The sequence below is a fragment of the Triturus cristatus genome, chromosome 10 (assembly GCF_964204655.1).
Source record: "Triturus cristatus chromosome 10, aTriCri1.1, whole genome shotgun sequence".
NCBI lineage: Eukaryota > Metazoa > Chordata > Amphibia > Caudata > Salamandridae > Triturus > Triturus cristatus.
The window spans coordinates 440,463,588-440,489,067 of NC_140593.1; positions in this window are offsets into that span (position 1 = coordinate 440,463,588).

The window sequence follows — 25,480 nt, forward strand, 5'->3', positions numbered from 1 at the left end:
ATGGTTCGTTTATTAACTCTACTACTAAAAGCACATGAGCAAAAGAGTGATTTTTCCAGGTGGTTTTAAATGAATATCACACTAAAATCAAGAGCAACTTTAACTATTTGGACATAGTGCACACAATACAATTCTTCTTCTTATTCTTCTTATTATTTTATTTATTGTTTTGGCTGACAGCCTTATAATATATTAAAAATGAAAAACATACCATATAGGGACAATTAAAACATAGAGATGTCTATAAACACCAATCCCCAATGATAACAAATGAGCAGCAATTTGTCAGAAGACATAGCCAAATATTTGACCTCTGTCTGTGATGCACAGCAAATGTGACAAAATGAATACAGACTTTAAAGGCATTTTTATAGCTTTTACTTTTATGACCCACCAAACACAAGGTGGCGAATCACCAGTGGGTCACGAACCACAGTTTGTGAAACACCTTTCTCCAGGGAAAATGGTGCTACTGCAGTACCTGAGTACATATTTGAGTGTAACAAAGGAAATTAAATTATCATAATCCATTATAGGCCCAAACAATAAATCTGTGTTTTCAGTTTCTCCATTATTTTTTATTTCAGACTACTGAAGAGGACATGGAGATCGACGAGGTTAAGCAAAACCATTGCTTGGATGGTTCGTTTATTAACTCTACTACTAAAAGCACATGAGCAAAAGAGTGATTTTTCCAGGTGGTTTTAACCCCTTCGACGCTCATGACGGAACGGTTCCGTCATGAGCGTCGGTTGGGCTGTGCTCATGACGGAACCGTTCCGTCATGAGCCCGCCCGCGCAACGAACCTTCAGCGTGGCGCGGGAATCCGCGCCGCGCTGAAGGGGTTAAATGAATATCACACTAAAATCAACAGCAACTATAACTATTTGGACATAGTGCACACAATACAATTCTTCTTCTTATTCTTCTTATTATTTTATTTATTGTTTTGGCTGACAGCCTTATAATATATTAAAAATGAAAAACATGCCATATAGGGACAATTAAAACATAGAGATGTCTATAAACACCAATCCCCAATGATAACAAATGAGCAGCAATATGTCAGAAGACATAGCCAAATATTTGACCTCTGTCTGTGATGCACAGCAAATGTGACAAAATGAATACAGAATTTAAAGGCATTTTTATAGCTTTTACTTTTATGACCCACCAAACACAAGGTGGCGAATCACCAGTGGGTCACGAACCACAGTTTGTGAAACACCTTTCTCCAGGGAAAATGGTGCTACTGCAGTACCTGAGTACATATTTGAGTGTAGCAAAGGAAATGAAATTGTCATAATCCATTATAGGCCCAAACAATAAATCTGTGTTTTCAGTTTCTCCATTATTTTTTATTTCAGACTTCTGAAGAGGACATGGAGATCGACGAGGTTAAGCAAAACCATTGCTTGGAAGGTTAGTTTATTAACTCTACTACTAAAAGCACATGAGCAAAAGAGTGATTTTTCCAGGTGGTTTTAAATGAATATCACACTAAAATCAAGAGCAACTTTAACTATTTGGACATAGTGCACACAATACAATTCTTCTTCTTATTCTTCTTATTATTTTATTTATTGTTTTGGCTGACAGCCTTATAATATATTAAAAATGAAAAACATACCATATAGGGACAATTAAAACATAGAGATGTCTATAAACACCAATCCCCAATGATAACAAATGAGCAGCAATTTGTCAGAAGACATAGCCAAATATTTGACCTCTGTCTGTGATGCACAGCAAATGTGACAAAATGAATACAGACTTTAAAGGCATTTTTATAGCTTTTACTTTTATGACCCACCAAACACAAGGTGGCGAATCACCAGTGGGTCACGAACCACAGTTTGTGAAACACCTTTCTCCAGGGAAAATGGTGCTACTGCAGTACCTGAGTACATATTTGAGTGTAACAAAGGAAATTAAATTATCATAATCCATTATAGGCCCAAACAATAAATCTGTGTTTTCAGTTTCTCCATTATTTTTTATTTCAGACTTCTGAAGAGGACATGGAGATCGACGAGGTTAAGCAAAACCATTGCTTGGATGGTTCGTTTATTAACTCTACTACTAAAAGCACATGAGCAAAAGAGTGATTTTTCCAGGTGGTTTTAACCCCTTCGACGCTCATGACGGAACGGTTCCGTCATGAGCGTCGGTTGGGCTGTGCTCATGACGGAACCGTTCCGTCATGAGCTCGCCCGCGCAACGAACCTTCAGCGTGGCGCGGGAATCCGCGCCGCGCTGAAGGGGTTAAATGAATATCACACTAAAATCAACAGCAACTTTAACTATTTGGACATAGTGCACACAATACAATTCTTCTTCTTATTCTTCTTAATATTTTATTTATTGTTTTGGCTGACAGCCTTATAATATATTAAAAATGAAAAACATGCCATATAGGGACAATTAAAACATAGAGATGTCTATAAACACCAATCCCCAATGATAACAAATGAGCAGCAATTTGTCAGAAGACATAGCCAAATATTTGACCTCTGTCTGTGATGCACAGCAAATGTGACAAAATGAATACAGAATTTAAAGGCATTTTTATAGCTTTTACTTTTATGACCCACCAAACACAAGGTGGCGAATCACCAGTGGGTCACGAACCACAGTTTGTGAAACACCTTTCTCCAGGGAAAATGGTGCTACTGCAGTACCTGAGTACATATTTGAGTGTAGCAAAGGAAATGAAATTATCATAATCCATTATAGGCCCAAACAATAAATCTGTGTTTTCAGTTTCTCCATTATTTTTTATTTCAGACTTCTGAAGAGGACATGGAGATCGACGAGGTTAAGCAAAACCATTGCTTGGATGGTTAGTTTATTAACTCTACTACTAAAAGCACATGAGCAAAAGAGTGATTTTTCCAGGTGGTTTTAAATGAATATCACACTAAAATCAAGAGCAACTTTAACTATTTGGACATAGTGCACACAATACAATTCTTCTTCTTATTCTTCTTATTATTTTATTTATTGTTTTGGCTGACAGCCTTATAATATATTAAAAATGAAAAACATGCCATATAGGGACAATTAAAACATAGAGATGTCTATAAACACCAATCCCCAATGATAACAAATGAGCAGCAATATGTCAGAAGACATAGCCAAATATTTGACCTCTGTCTGTGATGCACAGCAAATGTGACAAAATGAATACAGAATTTAAAGGCATTTTTATAGCTTTTACTTTTATGACCCACCAAACACAAGGTGGCGAATCACCAGTGGGTCACGAACCACAGTTTGTGAAACACCTTTCTCCAGGGAAAATGGTGCTACTGCAGTACCTGAGTACATATTTGAGTGTAACAAAGGAAATTAAATTATCATAATCCATTATAGGCCCAAACAATAAATCTGTGTTTTCAGTTTCTCCATTATTTTTTATTTCAGACTTCTGAAGAGGACATGGAGATCGACGAGGTTAAGCAAAACCATTGCTTGGATGGTTCGTTTATTAACTCTACTACTAAAAGCACATGAGCAAAAGAGTGATTTTTCCAGGTGGTTTTAACCCCTTCGACGCTCATGACGGAACGGTTCCGTCATGAGCGTCGGTTGGGCTGTGCTCATGACGGAACCGTTCCGTCATGAGCTCGCCCGCGCAACGAACCTTCAGCGTGGCGCGGGAATCCGCGCCGCGCTGAAGGGGTTAAATGAATATCACACTAAAATCAACAGCAACTTTAACTATTTGGACATAGTGCACACAATACAATTCTTCTTCTTATTCTTCTTATTATTTTATTTATTGTTTTGGCTGACAGCCTTATAATATATTAAAAATGAAAAACATGCCATATAGGGACAATTAAAACATAGAGATGTCTATAAACACCAATCCTCAATGATAACAAATGAGCAGCAATTTGTCAGAAGACATAGCCAAATATTTGACCTCTGTCTGTGATGCACAGCAAATGTGACAAAATGAATACAGAATTTAAAGGCATTTTTATAGCTTTTACTTTTATGACCCACCAAACACAAGGTGGCGAATCACCAGTGGGTCACGAACCACAGTTTGTGAAACACCTTTCTCCAGGGAAAATGGTGCTACTGCAGTACCTGAGTACATATTTGAGTGTAGCAAAGGAAATGAAATTGTCATAATCCATTATAAGCCCAAACAATAAATCTGTGTTTTCAGTTTCTCCATTATTTTTTATTTCAGACTTCTGAAGAGGACATGGAGATCGACGAGGTTAAGCAAAACCATTGCTTGGATGGTTAGTTTATTAACTCTACTACTAAAAGCACATGAGCAAAAGAGTGATTTTTCCAGGTGGTTTTAAATGAATATCACACTAAAATCAAGAGCAACTTTAACTATTTGGACATAGTGCACACAATATAATTCTTCTTCTTATTCTTCTTATTATTTTATTTATTGTTTTGGCTGACAGCCTTATAATATATTAAAAATGAAAAACATACCATATAGGGACAATTAAAACATAGAGATGTCTATAAACACCAATCCCCAATGATAACAAATGAGCAGCAATTTGTCAGAAGACATAGCCAAATATTTGACCTCTGTCTGTGATGCACAGCAAATGTGACAAAATGAATACAGAATTTAAAGGCATTTTTATAGCTTTTACTTTTATGACCCACCAAACACAAGGTGGCGAATCACCAGTGGGTCACGAACCACAGTTTGTGAAACACCTTTCTCCAGGGAAAATGGTGCTACTGCAGTACCTGAGTACATATTTGAGTGTAGCAAAGGAAATGAAATTGTCATAATCCATTATAGGCCCAAACAATAAATCTGTGTTTTCAGTTTCTCCATTATTTTTTATTTCAGACTTCTGAAGAGGACATGGAGATCGACGAGGTTAAGCAAAACCATTGCTTGGATGGTTCGTTTATTAACTCTACTACTAAAAGCACATGAGCAAAAGAGTGATTTTTCCAGGTGGTTTTAAATGAATATCACACTAAAATCAAGAGCAACTTTAACTATTTGGACATAGTGCACACAATACAATTCTTCTTCTTATTCTTCTTATTATTTTATTTATTGTTTTGGCTGACAGCCTTATAATATATTAAAAATGAAAAACATGCCATATAGGGACAATTAAAACATAGAGATGTCTATAAACACCAATCCCCAATGATAACAAATGAGCAGCAATATGTCAGAAGACATAGCCAAATATTTGACCTCTGTCTGTGATGCACAGCAAATGTGACAAAATGAATACAGAATTTAAAGGCATTTTTATAGCTGTTACTTTTATGACCCACCAAACACAAGGTGGCGAATCACCAGTGGGTCACGAACCACAGTTTGTGAAACACCTTTCTCCAGGGAAAATGGTGCTACTGCAGTACCTGAGTACATATTTGAGTGTAGCAAAGGAAATGAAATTGTCATAATCCATTATAGGCCCAAACAATAAATCTGTGTTTTCAGTTTCTCCATTATTTTTTATTTCAGACTTCTGAAGAGGACATGGAGATCGACGAGGTTAAGCAAAACCATTGCTTGGATGGTTAGTTTATTAACTCTACTACTAAAAGCACATGAGCAAAAGAGTGATTTTTCCAGGTGGTTTTAAATGAATATCACACTAAAATCAAGAGCAACTTTAACTATTTGGACATAGTGCACACAATACAATTCTTCTTCTTATTCTTCTTATTATTTTATTTATTGTTTTGGCTGACAGCCTTATAATATATTAAAAATGAAAAACATACCATATAGGGACAATTAAAACATAGAGATGTCTATAAACACCAATCCCCAATGATAACAAATGAGCAGCAATTTGTCAGAAGACATAGCCAAATATTTGACCTCTGTCTGTGATGCACAGCAAATGTGACAAAATGAATACAGACTTTAAAGGCATTTTTATAGCTTTTACTTTTATGACCCACCAAACACAAGGTGGCGAATCACCAGTGGGTCACGAACCACAGTTTGTGAAACACCTTTCTCCAGGGAAAATGGTGCTACTGCAGTACCTGAGTACATATTTGAGTGTAACAAAGGAAATGAAATTATCATAATCCATTATAGGCCCAAACAATAAATCTGTGTTTTCAGTTTCTCCATTATTTTTTATTTCAGACTTCTGAAGAGGACATGGAGATCGACGAGGTTAAGCAAAACCATTGCTTGGATGGTTCGTTTATTAACTCTACTACTAAAAGCACATGAGCAAAAGAGTGATTTTTCCAGGTGGTTTTAACCCCTTCGACGCTCATGACGGAACGGTTCCGTCATGAGCGTCGGTTGGGCTGTGCTCATGACGGAACCGTTCCGTCATGAGCCCGCCCGCGCAACGAACCTTCAGCGTGGCGCGGGAATCCGCGCCGCGCTGAAGGGGTTAAATGAATATCACACTAAAATCAACAGCAACTTTAACTATTTGGACATAGTGCACACAATACAATTCTTCTTCTTATTCTTCTTATTATTTTATTTATTGTTTTGGCTGACAGCCTTATAATATATTAAAAATGAAAAACATGCCATATAGGGACAATTAAAACATAGAGATGTCTATAAACACCAATCCCCAATGATAACAAATGAGCAGCAATATGTCAGAAGACATAGCCAAATATTTGACCTCTGTCTGTGATGCACAGCAAATGTGACAAAATGAATACAGAATTTAAAGGCATTTTTATAGCTTTTACTTTTATGACCCACCAAACACAAGGTGGCGAATCACCAGTGGGTCACGAACCACAGTTTGTGAAACACCTTTCTCCAGGGAAAATGGTGCTACTGCAGTACCTGAGTACATATTTGAGTGTAGCAAAGGAAATGAAATTGTCATAATCCATTATAGGCCCAAACAATAAATCTGTGTTTTCAGTTTCTCCATTATTTTTTATTTCAGACTTCTGAAGAGGACATGGAGATCGACGAGGTTAAGCAAAACCATTGCTTGGATGGTTAGTTTATTAACTCTACTACTAAAAGCACATGAGCAAAAGAGTGATTTTTCCAGGTGGTTTTAAATGAATATCACACTAAAATCAAGAGCAACTTTAACTATTTGGACATAGTGCACACAATACAATTCTTCTTCTTATTCTTCTTATTATTTTATTTATTGTTTTGGCTGACAGCCTTATAATATATTAAAAATGAAAAACATACCATATAGGGACAATTAAAACATAGAGATGTCTATAAACACCAATCCCCAATGATAACAAATGAGCAGCAATTTGTCAGAAGACATAGCCAAATATTTGACCTCTGTCTGTGATGCACAGCAAATGTGACAAAATGAATACAGACTTTAAAGGCATTTTTATAGCTTTTACTTTTATGACCCACCAAACACAAGGTGGCGAATCACCAGTGGGTCACGAACCACAGTTTGTGAAACACCTTTCTCCAGGGAAAATGGTGCTACTGCAGTACCTGAGTACATATTTGAGTGTAACAAAGGAAATTAAATTATCATAATCCATTATAGGCCCAAACAATAAATCTGTGTTTTCAGTTTCTCCATTATTTTTTATTTCAGACTACTGAAGAGGACATGGAGATCGACGAGGTTAAGCAAAACCATTGCTTGGATGGTTCGTTTATTAACTCTACTACTAAAAGCACATGAGCAAAAGAGTGATTTTTCCAGGTGGTTTTAACCCCTTCGACGCTCATGACGGAACGGTTCCGTCATGAGCGTCGGTTGGGCTGTGCTCATGACGGAACCGTTCCGTCATGAGCCCGCCCGCGCAACGAACCTTCAGCGTGGCGCGGGAATCCGCGCCGCGCTGAAGGGGTTAAATGAATATCACTAAAATCAACAGCAACTATAACTATTTGGACATAGTGCACACAATACAATTCTTCTTCTTATTCTTCTTATTATTTTATTTATTGTTTTGGCTGACAGCCTTATAATATATTAAAAATGAAAAACATGCCATATAGGGACAATTAAAACATAGAGATGTCTATAAACACCAATCCCCAATGATAACAAATGAGCAGCAATATGTCAGAAGACATAGCCAAATATTTGACCTCTGTCTGTGATGCACAGCAAATGTGACAAAATGAATACAGAATTTAAAGGCATTTTTATAGCTTTTACTTTTATGACCCACCAAACACAAGGTGGCGAATCACCAGTGGGTCACGAACCACAGTTTGTGAAACACCTTTCTCCAGGGAAAATGGTGCTACTGCAGTACCTGAGTACATATTTGAGTGTAGCAAAGGAAATTAAATTGTCATAATCCATTATAGGCCCAAACAATAAATCTGTGTTTTCAGTTTCTCCATTATTTTTTATTTCAGACTTCTGAAGAGGACATGGAGATCGACGAGGTTAAGCAAAACCATTGCTTGGAAGGTTAGTTTATTAACTGTACTACTAAAAGCACATGAGCAAAAGAGTGATTTTTCCAGGTGGTTTTAAATGAATATCACACTAAAATCAAGAGCAACTTTAACTATTTGGACATAGTGCACACAATACAATTCTTCTTCTTATTCTTCTTATTATTTTATTTATTGTTTTGGCTGACAGCCTTATAATATATTAAAAATGAAAAACATACCATATAGGGACAATTAAAACATAGAGATGTCTATAAACACCAATCCCCAATGATAACAAATGAGCAGCAATTTGTCAGAAGACATAGCCAAATATTTGACCTCTGTCTGTGATGCACAGCAAATGTGACAAAATGAATACAGACTTTAAAGGCATTTTTATAGCTTTTACTTTTATGACCCACCAAACACAAGGTGGCGAATCACCAGTGGGTCACGAACCACAGTTTGTGAAACACCTTTCTCCAGGGAAAATGGTGCTACTGCAGTACCTGAGTACATATTTGAGTGTAACAAAGGAAATTAAATTATCATAATCCATTATAGGCCCAAACAATAAATCTGTGTTTTCAGTTTCTCCATTATTTTTTATTTCAGACTTCTGAAGAGGACATGGAGATCGACGAGGTTAAGCAAAACCATTGCTTGGATGGTTCGTTTATTAACTCTACTACTAAAAGCACATGAGCAAAAGAGTGATTTTTCCAGGTGGTTTTAACCCCTTCGACGCTCATGACGGAACGGTTCCGTCATGAGCGTCGGTTGGGCTGTGCTCATGACGGAACCGTTCCGTCATGAGCTCGCCCGCGCAACGAACCTTCAGCGTGGCGCGGGAATCCGCGCCGCGCTGAAGGGGTTAAATGAATATCACACTAAAATCAACAGCAACTTTAACTATTTGGACATAGTGCACACAATACAATTCTTCTTCTTATTCTTCTTATTATTTTATTTATTGTTTTGGCTGACAGCCTTATAATATATTAAAAATGAAAAACATGCCATATAGGGACAATTAAAACATAGAGATGTCTATAAACACCAATCCCCAATGATAACAAATGAGCAGCAATTTGTCAGAAGACATAGCCAAATATTTGACCTCTGTCTGTGATGCACAGCAAATGTGACAAAATGAATACAGAATTTAAAGGCATTTTTATAGCTTTTACTTTTATGACCCACCAAACACAAGGTGGCGAATCACCAGTGGGTCACGAACCACAGTTTGTGAAACACCTTTCTCCAGGGAAAATGGTGCTACTGCAGTACCTGAGTACATATTTGAGTGTAGCAAAGGAAATGAAATTATCATAATCCATTATAGGCCCAAACAATAAATCTGTGTTTTCAGTTTCTCCATTATTTTTTATTTCAGACTTCTGAAGAGGACATGGAGATCGACGAGGTTAAGCAAAACCATTGCTTGGATGGTTAGTTTATTAACTCTACTACTAAAAGCACATGAGCAAAAGAGTGATTTTTCCAGGTGGTTTTAAATGAATATCACACTAAAATCAAGAGCAACTTTAACTATTTGGACATAGTGCACACAATACAATTCTTCTTCTTATTCTTCTTATTATTTTATTTATTGTTTTGGCTGACAGCCTTATAATATATTAAAAATGAAAAACATGCCATATAGGGACAATTAAAACATAGAGATGTCTATAAACACCAATCCCCAATGATAACAAATGAGCAGCAATATGTCAGAAGACATAGCCAAATATTTGACCTCTGTCTGTGATGCACAGCAAATGTGACAAAATGAATACAGAATTTAAAGGCATTTTTATAGCTTTTACTTTTATGACCCACCAAACACAAGGTGGCGAATCACCAGTGGGTCACGAACCACAGTTTGTGAAACACCTTTCTCCAGGGAAAATGGTGCTACTGCAGTACCTGAGTACATATTTGAGTGTAACAAAGGAAATTAAATTATCATAATCCATTATAGGCCCAAACAATAAATCTGTGTTTTCAGTTTCTCCATTATTTTTTATTTCAGACTTCTGAAGAGGACATGGAGATCGACGAGGTTAAGCAAAACCATTGCTTGGATGGTTCGTTTATTAACTCTACTACTAAAAGCACATGAGCAAAAGAGTGATTTTTCCAGGTGGTTTTAACCCCTTCGACGCTCATGACGGAACGGTTCCGTCATGAGCGTCGGTTGGGCTGTGCTCATGACGGAACCGTTCCGTCATGAGCTCGCCCGCGCAACGAACCTTCAGCGTGGCGCGGGAATCCGCGCCGCGCTGAAGGGGTTAAATGAATATCACACTAAAATCAACAGCAACTTTAACTATTTGGACATAGTGCACACAATACAATTCTTCTTCTTATTCTTCTTATTATTTTATTTATTGTTTTGGCTGACAGCCTTATAATATATTAAAAATGAAAAACATGCCATATAGGGACAATTAAAACATAGAGATGTCTATAAACACCAATCCTCAATGATAACAAATGAGCAGCAATTTGTCAGAAGACATAGCCAAATATTTGACCTCTGTCTGTGATGCACAGCAAATGTGACAAAATGAATACAGAATTTAAAGGCATTTTTATAGCTTTTACTTTTATGACCCACCAAACACAAGGTGGCGAATCACCAGTGGGTCACGAACCACAGTTTGTGAAACACCTTTCTCCAGGGAAAATGGTGCTACTGCAGTACCTGAGTACATATTTGAGTGTAGCAAAGGAAATGAAATTGTCATAATCCATTATAAGCCCAAACAATAAATCTGTGTTTTCAGTTTCTCCATTATTTTTTATTTCAGACTTCTGAAGAGGACATGGAGATCGACGAGGTTAAGCAAAACCATTGCTTGGATGGTTAGTTTATTAACTCTACTACTAAAAGCACATGAGCAAAAGAGTGATTTTTCCAGGTGGTTTTAAATGAATATCACACTAAAATCAAGAGCAACTTTAACTATTTGGACATAGTGCACACAATATAATTCTTCTTCTTATTCTTCTTATTATTTTATTTATTGTTTTGGCTGACAGCCTTATAATATATTAAAAATGAAAAACATACCATATAGGGACAATTAAAACATAGAGATGTCTATAAACACCAATCCCCAATGATAACAAATGAGCAGCAATTTGTCAGAAGACATAGCCAAATATTTGACCTCTGTCTGTGATGCACAGCAAATGTGACAAAATGAATACAGAATTTAAAGGCATTTTTATAGCTTTTACTTTTATGACCCACCAAACACAAGGTGGCGAATCACCAGTGGGTCACGAACCACAGTTTGTGAAACACCTTTCTCCAGGGAAAATGGTGCTACTGCAGTACCTGAGTACATATTTGAGTGTAGCAAAGGAAATGAAATTGTCATAATCCATTATAGGCCCAAACAATAAATCTGTGTTTTCAGTTTCTCCATTATTTTTTATTTCAGACTTCTGAAGAGGACATGGAGATCGACGAGGTTAAGCAAAACCATTGCTTGGATGGTTAGTTTATTAACTCTACTACTAAAAGCACATGAGCAAAAGAGTGATTTTTCCAGGTGGTTTTAAATGAATATCACACTAAAATCAAGAGCAACTTTAACTATTTGGACATAGTGCACACAATACAATTCTTCTTCTTATTCTTCTTATTATTTTATTTATTGTTTTGGCTGACAGCCTTATAATATATTAAAAATGAAAAACATACCATATAGGGACAATTAAAACATAGAGATGTCTATAAACACCAATCCCCAATGATAACAAATGAGCAGCAATTTGTCAGAAGACATAGCCAAATATTTGACCTCTGTCTGTGATGCACAGCAAATGTGACAAAATGAATACAGACTTTAAAGGCATTTTTATAGCTTTTACTTTTATGACCCACCAAACACAAGGTGGCGAATCACCAGTGGGTCACGAACCACAGTTTGTGAAACACCTTTCTCCAGGGAAAATGGTGCTACTGCAGTACCTGAGTACATATTTGAGTGTAACAAAGGAAATTAAATTATCATAATCCATTATAGGCCCAAACAATAAATCTGTGTTTTCAGTTTCTCCATTATTTTTTATTTCAGACTACTGAAGAGGACATGGAGATCGACGAGGTTAAGCAAAACCATTGCTTGGATGGTTCGTTTATTAACTCTACTACTAAAAGCACATGAGCAAAAGAGTGATTTTTCCAGGTGGTTTTAACCCCTTCGACGCTCATGACGGAACGGTTCCGTCATGAGCGTCGGTTGGGCTGTGCTCATGACGGAACCGTTCCGTCATGAGCCCGCCCGCGCAACGAACCTTCAGCGTGGCGCGGGAATCCGCGCCGCGCTGAAGGGGTTAAATGAATATCACACTAAAATCAACAGCAACTATAACTATTTGGACATAGTGCACACAATACAATTCTTCTTCTTATTCTTCTTATTATTTTATTTATTGTTTTGGCTGACAGCCTTATAATATATTAAAAATGAAAAACATGCCATATAGGGACAATTAAAACATAGAGATGTCTATAAACACCAATCCCCAATGATAACAAATGAGCAGCAATATGTCAGAAGACATAGCCAAATATTTGACCTCTGTCTGTGATGCACAGCAAATGTGACAAAATGAATACAGAATTTAAAGGCATTTTTATAGCTTTTACTTTTATGACCCACCAAACACAAGGTGGCGAATCACCAGTGGGTCACGAACCACAGTTTGTGAAACACCTTTCTCCAGGGAAAATGGTGCTACTGCAGTACCTGAGTACATATTTGAGTGTAGCAAAGGAAATTAAATTGTCATAATCCATTATAGGCCCAAACAATAAATCTGTGTTTTCAGTTTCTCCATTATTTTTTATTTCAGACTTCTGAAGAGGACATGGAGATCGACGAGGTTAAGCAAAACCATTGCTTGGAAGGTTAGTTTATTAACTCTACTACTAAAAGCACATGAGCAAAAGAGTGATTTTTCCAGGTGGTTTTAAATGAATATCACACTAAAATCAAGAGCAACTTTAACTATTTGGACATAGTGCACACAATACAATTCTTCTTCTTATTCTTCTTATTATTTTATTTATTGTTTTGGCTGACAGCCTTATAATATATTAAAAATGAAAAACATACCATATAGGGACAATTAAAACATAGAGATGTCTATAAACACCAATCCCCAATGATAACAAATGAGCAGCAATTTGTCAGAAGACATAGCCAAATATTTGACCTCTGTCTGTGATGCACAGCAAATGTGACAAAATGAATACAGACTTTAAAGGCATTTTTATAGCTTTTACTTTTATGACCCACCAAACACAAGGTGGCGAATCACCAGTGGGTCACGAACCACAGTTTGTGAAACACCTTTCTCCAGGGAAAATGGTGCTACTGCAGTACCTGAGTACATATTTGAGTGTAACAAAGGAAATTAAATTATCATAATCCATTATAGGCCCAAACAATAAATCTGTGTTTTCAGTTTCTCCATTATTTTTTATTTCAGACTTCTGAAGAGGACATGGAGATCGACGAGGTTAAGCAAAACCATTGCTTGGATGGTTCGTTTATTAACTCTACTACTAAAAGCACATGAGCAAAAGAGTGATTTTTCCAGGTGGTTTTAACCCCTTCGACGCTCATGACGGAACGGTTCCGTCATGAGCGTCGGTTGGGCTGTGCTCATGACGGAACCGTTCCGTCATGAGCTCGCCCACGCAACGAACCTTCAGCGTGGCGCGGGAATCCGCGCCGCGCTGAAGGGGTTAAATGAATATCACACTAAAATCAACAGCAACTTTAACTATTTGGACATAGTGCACACAATACAATTCTTCTTCTTATTCTTCTTATTATTTTATTTATTGTTTTGGCTGACAGCCTTATAATATATTAAAAATGAAAAACATGCCATATAGGGACAATTAAAACCTAGAGATGTCTATAAACACCAATCCCCAATGATAACAAATGAGCAGCAATTTGTCAGAAGACATAGCCAAATATTTGACCTCTGTCTGTGATGCACAGCAAATGTGACAAAATGAATACAGAATTTAAAGGCATTTTTATAGCTTTTACTTTTATGACCCACCAAACACAAGGTGGCGAATCACCAGTGGGTCACGAACCACAGTTTGTGAAACACCTTTCTCCAGGGAAAATGGTGCTACTGCAGTACCTGAGTACATATTTGAGTGTAGCAAAGGAAATGAAATTATCATAATCCATTATAGGCCCAAACAATAAATCTGTGTTTTCAGTTTCTCCATTATTTTTTATTTCAGACTTCTGAAGAGGACATGGAGATCGACGAGGTTAAGCAAAACCATTGCTTGGATGGTTAGTTTATTAACTCTACTACTAAAAGCACATGAGCAAAAGAGTGATTTTTCCAGGTGGTTTTAAATGAATATCACACTAAAATCAAGAGCAACTTTAACTATTTGGACATAGTGCACACAATACAATTCTTCTTCTTATTCTTCTTATTATTTTATTTATTGTTTTGGCTGACAGCCTTATAATATATTAAAAATGAAAAACATGCCATATAGGGACAATTAAAACATAGAGATGTCTATAAACACCAATCCCCAATGATAACAAATGAGCAGCAATATGTCAGAAGACATAGCCAAATATTTGACCTCTGTCTGTGATGCACAGCAAATGTGACAAAATGAATACAGAATTTAAAGGCATTTTTATAGCTTTTACTTTTATGACCCACCAAACACAAGGTGGCGAATCACCAGTGGGTCACGAACCACAGTTTGTGAAACACCTTTCTCCAGGGAAAATGGTGCTACTGCAGTACCTGAGTACATATTTGAGTGTAACAAAGGAAATTAAATTATCATAATCCATTATAGGCCCAAACAATAAATCTGTGTTTTCAGTTTCTCCATTATTTTTTATTTCAGACTTCTGAAGAGGACATGGAGATCGACGAGGTTAAGCAAAACCATTGCTTGGATGGTTCGTTTATTAACTCTACTACTAAAAGCACATGAGCAAAAGAGTGATTTTTCCAGGTGGTTTTAACCCCTTCGACGCTCATGACGGAACGGTTCCGTCATGAGCGTCGGTTGGGCTGTGCTCATGACGGAACCGTTCCGTCATGAGCTCGCCCGCGCAACGAACCTTCAGCGTGGCGCGGGAATCCGCGCCGCGCTGAAGGGGTTAAATGAATATCACACTAAAATCAACAGCAACTTTAACTATTTGGACATAGTGCACACAATACAATTCTTCTTCTTATTCTTCTTATTATTTTATTTATTGTTTTGGCTGACAGCCTTATAATATATTAAAAATGAAAAACATGCCATATAGGGACAATTAAAACATAGAGATGTCTATAAACACCAATCCCCAATGATAACAAATGAGCAGCAATTTGTCAGAAGACATAGCCAAATATTTGACCTCTGTCTGTGATGCACAGCAAATGTGACAAAATGAATACAGACTTTAAAGGCATTTTTATAGCTTTTACTTTTATGACCCACCAAACACAAGGTGGCGAATCACCAGTGGGTCACGAACCACAGTTTGTGAAACACCTTTCTCCAGGGAAAATGGTGCTACTGCAGTACCTGAGTACATATTTGAGTGTAACAAAGGAAATTAAATTATCATAATCCATTATAGGCCCAAACAATAAATCTGTGTTTTCAGTTTCTCCATTATTTTTTATTTCAGACTTCTGAAGAGGACATGGAGATCGACGAGGTTAAGCAAAACCATTGCTTGGATGGTTCGTTTATTAACTCTACTGCTAAAAGCACATGAGCAAAAGAGTGATTTTTCCAGGTGGTTTTAACCCCTTCGACGCTCATGACGGAACGGTTCCGTCATGAGCGTCGGTTGGGCTGTGCTCATGACGGAACCGTTCCGTCATGAGCCCGCCCGCGCAACGAACCTTCAGCGTGGCGCGGGAATCCGCGCCGCGCTGAAGGGGTTAAATGAATATCACACTAAAATCAACAGCAACTTTAACTATTTGGACATAGTGCACACAATACAATTCTTCTTCTTATTCTTCTTATTATTTTATTTATTGTTTTGGCTGACAGCCTTATAATATATTAAAAATGAAAAACATGCCATATAGGGACAATTAAAACATAGAGATGTCTATAAACACCAATCCCCAATGATAACAAATGAGCAGCAATTTGTCAGAAGACATAGCCAAATATTTGACCTCTGTCTGTGATGCACAGCAAATGTGACAAAATGAATACAGAATTTAAAGGCATTTTTATAGCTTTTACTTTTATGACCCACCAAACACAAGGTGGCGAATCACCAGTGGGTCACGAACCACAGTTTGTGAAACACCTTTCTCCAGGGAAAATGGTGCTACTGCAGTACCTGAGTACATATTTGAGTGTAGCAAAGGAAATGAAATTATCATAATCCATTATAGGCCCAAACAATAAATCTGTGTTTTCAGTTTCTCCATTATTTTTTATTTCAGACTTCTGAAGAGGACATGGAGATCGACGAGGTTAAGCAAAACCATTGCTTGGATGGTTAGTTTATTAACTCTACTACTAAAAGCACATGAGCAAAAGAGTGATTTTTCCAGGTGGTTTTAAATGAATATCACACTAAAATCAAGAGCAACTTTAACTATTTGGACATAGTGCACACAATACAATTCTTCTTCTTATTCTTCTTATTATTTTATTTATTGTTTTGGCTGACAGCCTTATAATATATTAAAAATGAAAAACATGCCATATAGGGACAATTAAAACATAGAGATGTCTATAAACACCAATCCCCAATGATAACAAATGAGCAGCAATTTGTCAGAAGACATAGCCAAATATTTGACCTCTGTCTGTGATGCACAGCAAATGTGACAAAATGAATACAGACTTTAAAGGCATTTTTATAGCTTTTACTTTTATGACCCACCAAACACAAGGTGGCGAATCACCAGTGGGTCACGAACCACAGTTTGTGAAACACCTTTCTCCAGGGAAAATGGTGCTACTGCAGTACCTGAGTACATATTTGAGTGTAACAAAGGAAATTAAATTATCATAATCCATTATAGGCCCAAACAATAAATCTGTGTTTTCAGTTTCTCCATTATTTTTTATTTCAGACTTCTGAAGAGGACATGGAGATCGACGAGGTTAAGCAAAACCATTGCTTGGATGGTTCGTTTATTAACTCTACTACTAAAAGCACATGAGCAAAAGAGTGATTTTTCCAGGTGGTTTTAACCCCTTCGACGCTCATGACGGAACGGTTCCGTCATGAGCGTCGGTTGGGCTGTGCTCATGACGGAACCGTTCCGTCATGAGCCCGCCCGCGCAACGAACCTTCAGCGTGGCGCGGGAATCCGCGCCGCGCTGAAGGGGTTAAATGAATATCACACTAAAATCAACAGCAACTTTAACTATTTGGACATAGTGCACACAATACAATTCTTCTTCTTATTCTTCTTATTATTTTATTTATTGTTTTGGCTGACAGCCTTATAATATATTAAAAATGAAAAACATGCCATATAGGGACAATTAAAACATAGAGATGTCTATAAACACCAATCCCCAATGATAACAAATGAGCAGCAATATGTCAGAAGACATAGCCAAATATTTGACCTCTGTCTGTGATGCACAGCAAATGTGACAAAATGAATACAGAATTTAAAGGCATTTTTATAGCTTTTACTTTTATGACCCACCAAACACAAGGTGGCGAATCACCAGTGGGTCACGAACCACAGTTTGTGAAACACCTTTCTCCAGGGAAAATGGTGCTACTGCAGTACCTGAGTACATATTTGAGTGTAGCAAAGGAAATGAAATTGTCATAATCCATTATAGGCCCAAACAATAAATCTGTGTTTTCAGTTTCTCCATTATTTTTTATTTCAGACTTCTGAAGAGGACATGGAGATCGACGAGGTTAAGCAAAACCATTGCTTGGATGGTTAGTTTATTAACTCTACTACTAAAAGCACATGAGCAAAAGAGTGATTTTTCCAGGTGGTTTTAAATGAATATCACACTAAAATCAAGAGCAACTTTAACTATTTGGACATAGTGCACACAATACAATTCTTCTTCTTATTCTTCTTATTATTTTATTTATTGTTTTGGCTGACAGCCTTATAATATATTAAAAATGAAAAACATACCATATAGGGACAATTAAAACATAGAGATGTCTATAAACACCAATCCCCAATGATAACAAATGAGCAGCAATTTGTCAGAAGACATAGCCAAATATTTGACCTCTGTCTGTGATGCACAGCAAATGTGACAAAATGAATACAGACTTTAAAGGCATTTTTATAGCTTTTACTTTTATGACCCACCAAACACAAGGTGGCGAATCACCAGTGGGTCACGAACCACAGTTTGTGAAACACCTTTCTCCAGGGAAAATGGTGCTACTGCAGTACCTGAGTACATATTTGAGTGTAACAAAGGAAATTAAATTATCATAATCCATTATAGGCCCAAACAATAAATCTGTGTTTTCAGTTTCTCCATTATTTTTTATTTCAGACTTCTGAAGAGGACATGGAGATCGACGAGGTTAAGCAAAACCATTGCTTGGATGGTTCGTTTATTAACTCTACTACTAAAAGCACATGAGCAAAAGAGTGATTTTTCCAGGTGGTTTTAAATGAATATCACACTAAAATCAACAGCAACTTTAACTATTTGGACATAGTGCACACAATACAATTCTTCTTCTTATTCTTCTTAATATTTTATTTATTGTTTTGGCTGACAGCCTTATAATATATTAAAAATGAAAAACATGCCATATAGGGACAATTAAAACATAGAGATGTCTATAAACACCAATCCCCAATGATAACAAATGAGCAGCAATATGTCAGAAGACATAGCCAAATATTTGACCTCTGTCTGTGATGCACAGCAAATGTGACAAAATGAATACAGAATTTAAAGGCATTTTTATAGCTTTTACTTTTATGACCCACCAAACACAAGGTGGCGAATCACCAGTGGGTCACGAACCACAGTTTGTGAAACACCTTTCTCCAGGGAAAATGGTGCTACTGCAGTACCTGAGTACATATTTGAGTGTAGCAAAGGAAATGAAATTGTCATAATCCATTATAGGCCCAAACAATAAATCTGTGTTTTCAGTTTCTCCATTATTTTTTATTTCAGACTTCTGAAGAGGACATGGAGATCGACGAGGTTAAGCAAAACCATTGCTTGGATGGTTAGTTTATTAACTCTACTACTAAAAGCACATGAGCAAAAGAGTGATTTTTCCAGGTGGTTTTAAATGAATATCACACTAAAATCAAGAGCAACTTTAACTATTTGGACATAGTGCACACAATACAATTCTTCTTCTTATTCTTCTTATTATTTTATTTATTGTTTTGGCTGACAGCCTTATAATATATTAAAAATGAAAAACATACCATATAGGGACAATTAAAACATAGAGATGTCTATAAACACCAATCCCCAATGATAACAAATGAGCAGCAATTTGTCAGAAGACATAGCCAAATATTTGACCTCTGTCTGTGATGCACAGCAAATGTGACAAAATGAATACAGACTTTAAAGGCATTTTTATAGCTTTTACTTTTATGACCCACCAAACACAAGGTGGCGAATCACCAGTGGGTCACGAACCACAGTTTGTGAAACACCTTTCTCCAGGGAAAATGGTGCTACTGCAGTACCTGAGTACATATTTGAGTGTAACAAAGGAAATTAAATTATCATAATCCATTATAGGCCCAAACAATAAATCTGTGTTTTCAGTTTCTCCATTATTTTTTATTTCAGACTTCTGAAGAGGACATGGAGATCGACGAGGTTAAGCAAAACCATTGCTTGGATGGTTCGTTTATTAACTCTACTACTAAAAGCACATGAGCAAAAGAGTGATTTTTCCAGGTGGTTTTAACCCCTTCGACGCTCATGACGGAACGGTTCCGTCATGAGCGTCGGTTGGGCTGTGCTCATGACGGAACCGTTCCGTCATGAGCTCGCCCGCGCAACGAACCTTCAGCGTGGCGCGGGAATCCGCGCCGCGCTGAAGGGGTTAAATGAATATCACACTAAAATCAACAGCAACTTTAACTATTTGGACATAGTGCACACAATACAATTCTTCTTCTTATTCTTCTTATTATTTTATTTATTGTTTTGGCTGACAGCCTTATAATATATTAAAAATGAAAAACATGCCATATAGGGACAATTAAAACATAGAGATGTCTATAAACACCAATCCCCAATGATAACAAATGAGCAGCAATTTGTCAGAAGACATAGCCAAATATTTGACCTCTGTCTGTGATGCACAGCAAATGTGACAAAATGAATACAGAATTTAAAGGCATTTTTATAGCTTTTACTTTTATGACCCACCAAACACAAGGTGGCGAATCACCAGTGGGTCACGAACCACAGTTTGTGAAACACCTTTCTCCAGGGAAAATGGTGCTACTGCAGTACCTGAGTACATATTTGAGTGTAGCAAAGGAAATGAAATTATCATAATCCATTATAGGCCCAAACAATAAATCTGTGTTTTCAGTTTCTCCATTATTTTTTATTTCAGACTTCTGAAGAGGACATGGAGATCGACGAGGTTAAGCAAAACCATTGCTTGGATGGTTAGTTTATTAACTCTACTACTAAAAGCACATGAGCAAAAGAGTGATTTTTCCAGGTGGTTTTAAATGAATATCACACTAAAATCAAGAGCAACTTTAACTATTTGGACATAGTGCACACAATACAATTCTTCTTCTTATTCTTCTTATTATTTTATTTATTGTTTTGGCTGACAGCCTTATAATATATTAAAAATGAAAAACATGCCATATAGGGACAATTAAAACATAGAGATGTCTATAAACACCAATCCCCAATGATAACAAATGAGCAGCAATATGTCAGAAGACATAGCCAAATATTTGACCTCTGTCTGTGATGCACAGCAAATGTGACAAAATGAATACAGAATTTAAAGGCATTTTTATAGCTTTTACTTTTATGACCCACCAAACACAAGGTGGCGAATCACCAGTGGGTCACGAACCACAGTTTGTGAAACACCTTTCTCCAGGGAAAATGGTGCTACTGCAGTACCTGAGTACATATTTGAGTGTAGCAAAGGAAATGAAATTGTCATAATCCATTATAGGCCCAAACAATAAATCTGTGTTTTCAGTTTCTCCATTATTTTTTATTTCAGACTTCTGAAGAGGACATGGAGATCGACGAGGTTAAGCAAAACCATTGCTTGGATGGTTAGTTTATTAACTCTACTACTAAAAGCACATGAGCAAAAGAGTGATTTTTCCAGGTGGTTTTAAATGAATATCACACTAAAATCAAGAGCAACTTTAACTATTTGGACATAGTGCACACAATACAATTCTTCTTCTTATTCTTCTTATTATTTTATTTATTGTTTTGGCTGACAGCCTTATAATATATTAAAAATGAAAAACATACCATATAGGGACAATTAAAACATAGAGATGTCTATAAACACCAATCCCCAATGATAACAAATGAGCAGCAATTTGTCAGAAGACATAGCCAAATATTTGACCTCTGTCTGTGATGCACAGCAAATGTGACAAAATGAATACAGACTTTAAAGGCATTTTTATAGCTTTTACTTTTATGACCCACCAAACACAAGGTGGCGAATCACCAGTGGGTCACGAACCACAGTTTGTGAAACACCTTTCTCCAGGGAAAATGGTGCTACTGCAGTACCTGAGTACATATTTGAGTGTAACAAAGGAAATTAAATTATCATAATCCATTATAGGCCCAAACAATAAATCTGTGTTTTCAGTTTCTCCATTATTTTTTATTTCAGACTTCTGAAGAGGACATGGAGATCGACGAGGTTAAGCAAAACCATTGCTTGGATGGTTCGTTTATTAACTCTACTGCTAAAAGCACATGAGCAAAAGAGTGATTTTTCCAGGTGGTTTTAACCCCTTCGACGCTCATGACGGAACGGTTCCGTCATGAGCGTCGGTTGGGCTGTGCTCATGACGGAACCGTTCCGTCATGAGCCCGCCCGCACAACGAACCTTCAGCGTGGCGCGGGAATCCGCGCCGCGCTGAAGGGGTTAAATGAATATCACACTAAAATCAACAGCAACTTTAACTATTTGGACATAGTGCACACAATACAATTCTTCTTCTTATTCTTCTTATTATTTTATTTATTGTTTTGGCTGACAGCCTTATAATATATTAAAAATGAAAAACATGCCATATAGGGACAATTAAAACATAGAGATGTCTATAAACACCAATCCCCAATGATAACAAATGAGCAGCAATTTGTCAGAAGACATAGCCAAATATTTGACCTCTGTCTGTGATGCACAGCAAATGTGACAAAATGAATACAGAATTTAAAGGCATTTTTATAGCTTTTACTTTTATGACCCACCAAACACAAGGTGGCGAATCACCAGTGGGTCACGAACCACAGTTTGTGAAACACCTTTCTCCAGGGAAAATGGTGCTACTGCAGTACCTGAGTACATATTTGAGTGTAGCAAAGGAAATGAAATTATCATAATCCATTATAGGCCCAAACAATAAATCTGTGTTTTCAGTTTCTCCATTATTTTTTATTTCAGACTTCTGAAGAGGACATGGAGATCGACGAGGTTAAGCAAAACCATTGCTTGGATGGTTAGTTTATTAACTCTACTACTAAAAGCACATGAGCAAAAGAGTGATTTTTCCAGGTGGTTTTAAATGAATATCACACTAAAATCAAGAGCAACTTTAACTATTTGGACATAGTGCACACAATACAATTCTTCTTCTTATTCTTCTTATTATTTTATTTATTGTTTTGGCTGACAGCCTTATAATATATTAAAAATGAAAAACATGCCATATAGGGACAATTAAAACATAGAGATGTCTATAAACACCAATCCCTAATGATAACAAATGAGCAGCAATTTGTCAGAAGACATAGCCAAATATTTGACCTCTGTCTGTGATGCACAGCAAATGTGACAAAATGAATACAGACTTTAAAGGCATTTTTATAGCTTTTACTTTTATGACCCACCAAACACAAGGTGGCGAATCACCAGTGGGTCACGAACCACAGTTTGTGAAACACCTTTCTCCAGGGAAAATGGTGCTACTGCAGTACCTGAGTACATATTTGAGTGTAACAAAGGAAATTAAATTATCATAATCCATTATAGGCCCAAACAATAAATCTGTGTTTTCAGTTTCTCCATTATTTTTTATTTCAGACTTCTGAAGAGGACATGGAGATCGACGAGGTTAAGCAAAACCATTGCTTGGATGGTTCGTTTATTAACTCTACTACTAAAAGCACATGAGCAAAAGAGTGATTTTTCCAGGTGGTTTTAACCCCTTCGACGCTCATGACGGAACGGTTCCGTCATGAGCGTCGGTTGGGCTGTGCTCATGACGGAACCGTTCCGTCATGAGCCCGCCCGCGCAACGAACCTTCAGCGTGGCGCGGGAATCCGCGCCGCGCTGAAGGGGTTAAATGAATATCACACTAAAATCAACAGCAACTTTAACTATTTGGACATAGTGCACACAATACAATTCTTCTTCTTGTTCTTCTTATTATTTTATTTATTGTTTTGGCTGACAGCCTTATAATATATTAAAAATGAAAAACATGCCATATAGGGACAATTAAAACATAGAGATGTCTATAAACACCAATCCCCAATGATAACAAATGAGCAGCAATTTGTCAGAAGACATAGCCAAATATTTGACCTCTGTCTGTGATGCACAGCAAATGTGACAAAATGAATACAGAATTTAAAGGCATTTTTATAGCTTTTACTTTTATGACCCACCAAACACAAGGTGGCGAATCACCAGTGGGTCACGAACCACAGTTTGTGAAACACCTTTCTCCGGGGAAAATGGTGCTACTGCAGTACCTGAGTACATATTTGAGTGTAGCAAAGGAAATGAAATTATCATAATCCATTATAGGCCCAAACAATAAATCCGTGTTTTCAGTTTCTCCATTATTTTTTATTTCAGACTTCTGAAGAGGACATGGAGATCGACGAGGTTAAGCAAAACCATTGCTTGGATGGTTCGTTTATTAACTCTACTACTAAAAGCACATCAGCAAAAGAGTGATTTTTCCAGGTGGTTTTAAATGAATATCACACTAAAATCAACAGCAACTTTATCTATTTGGACATAGTACAAACAATACAATTCTTCTTCTTATTCTTCTTATTATTTTATTTATTGTTTTGGCTGACAGCCTTATAATATATTAAAAATGAAAAACATGCCATATAGGGACAATTAAAACATAGAGATGTCTATAAACACCAATCCCCAATGATAACAAATGAGCAGCAATTTGTCAGAAGACATAGCCAAATATTTGACCTCTGTCTGTGATGCACAGCAAATGTGACAAAATGAATACAGAATTTAAAGGCATTTTTATAGCTTTTACTTTTATGACCCACCAAACACAAGGTGGCGAATCACCAGTGGGTCACGAACCACAGTTTGTGAAACACCTTTCTCCATGGAAAATGGTGCTACTGCAGTACCTGAGTACATATTTGAGTGTAACAAAGGAAATGAAATTATCATAATCCATTATAGGCCCAAACAATAAATCTGTGTTTTCAGTTTCTCCATTATTTTTTATTTCAGACTTCTGAAGAGGACATGGAGATCGACGAGGTTAAGCAAAACCATTGCTTGGATGGTTCGTTTATTAACTCTACTACTAAAAGCACATGAGCAAAAGAGTGATTTTTCCAGGTGGGTTTAAATGAATATCACACTAAAATCAACAGCAACTTTAACTATTTGGACATAGTGCACACAATACAATTCTTCTTCTTATTCTTCTTATTATTTTATTTATTGTTTTGGCTGACAGCCTTATAATATATTAAAAATGAAAAACATGCCATATAGGGACAATTAAAACAAACATGTGCACATCAATCTATCAATGAATTCATAAAAAAATGTAAAATGCAGAAGACAGAAAAGTGACATTTCACTCAGGGCACACATCCTGAGAAGAAGAGATTGGTTGAATTCT